The sequence below is a fragment of the Arachis ipaensis genome, unplaced genomic scaffold, assembly GCF_000816755.2.
Source record: "Arachis ipaensis cultivar K30076 unplaced genomic scaffold, Araip1.1 Aipa760, whole genome shotgun sequence".
NCBI classification, from domain to species: domain Eukaryota; kingdom Viridiplantae; phylum Streptophyta; class Magnoliopsida; order Fabales; family Fabaceae; genus Arachis; species Arachis ipaensis.
In genome coordinates this window covers 25,818-26,907 of record NW_015496100.1, presented here as the reverse complement: position 1 = coordinate 26,907, position 1,090 = coordinate 25,818, and the positions used below count along the sequence as shown (strand labels likewise).

Below are 1,090 nucleotides of genomic sequence, written 5' to 3'. Positions count from 1 at the left end.
GGAGGACACCTGAAGGCGAGCCGTAATGGCCTCATCTCCGGCAGGCTCCTCCGATTTTTTTTTTTTTTTTTTTCCCGATGATTTTTTTTACGTCGTGCTGACCCTCGTTCTTTAAATGACCCTATCTCGGGGAGGACACCAGAAGGCGAGCCGCAATGGCCTCATCTCCGCCAGGCTCCTCCCATTTTTTTTCGATTTTTCCCCCTTGTTTTTTTACGTCGTGCTGACCCTCGTTCTTTAAATGACCCTATCCCGAGGAGGACACCCGAAGGCTTGCCGTAATGGCCTCATCTCCGGCAGGCTACTCCGATTTTTTTTATTTCGTTTTTTTCCTCGTTTTTTTTTTACGTCGTGCTGACCCCCGTTCATTAAATGACGCCTGAAGGTCTGATTTTTTTTTTCGTTTTTTTCCCGATTTTTTTTACGTCGTGCTGACCCTCGTTCTTTCAATGACCCTATCCCGAGGAGGACACCTGAAGGCGAGCCGTAATGGCCTCATCTCCGGCAGACTCCTCCGGTTTTGCTTTTTTCGTTTTTTTTCCCCTTTTTTTTTTACGTCGTGCTGACCCTCGTTCTTTAAATGTCACCTGAAGGCGAGCCGTAACGGCCTCATCTCTGGCATGCTCCTCCGATTTTTTTTGTTTTTTTCCCTATTTTTTTTTTACGTCGTGCTGACCCTCGTTCTTTTAATAACGCTATCCCGAGGAGGACACCTGAAGGCGAGTCGTAATGGCCTCATCTCCGGATGGCTCCTCCGATTTTTTTTTTCATTTTTTTCCCGATGTTTTTTTTTACCTCATGCTGACCCTCGTTTTTTAAATGACCCTATCCCAAGGAGGACACCTGAAGGCGAGCCGTAATGGCCTCATCTCCGGCAGGCTCCTACGATTTTTTTTTTTTCGTTTTTTCCCCTTTTTTTTTTACGTCATGCTGACCCTCGTTCTTTAAATGTCACCTGAAGGCGAGCCGTAACGGCCTCATCTCCGACAGGCTCCTCCGATTTTTTTTTTTTCATTTTTTTCCTTTTTCTTTTTTTTTACGTCGTGCTGACCCTCGTTCTTTAAATGGCCCTATCCCGAGGAGGTCACCT

The 1,090-nt window shown here is 46.1% G+C and overlaps 1 long non-coding RNA gene across 2 annotated transcripts in view; it reads right to left on the bottom strand.

Annotated features, from left to right (window-relative positions):
• The window catches only part of LOC110268600, a 6,475-nt gene extending 6,181 nt beyond the window's left edge, over positions 1 to 294 (bottom strand). Inside the window, exon 1 of one of the 2 annotated variants that reach the window (XR_002356845.1) lies at positions 10 to 294. This is a non-coding gene — a long non-coding RNA (uncharacterized LOC110268600). The remainder of the gene's footprint in view (positions 1 to 9) is intronic. The other variant, XR_002356844.1, reaches the window with a different exon arrangement.
• Positions 295 to 1,090: the final 796 nt, after the last annotated feature.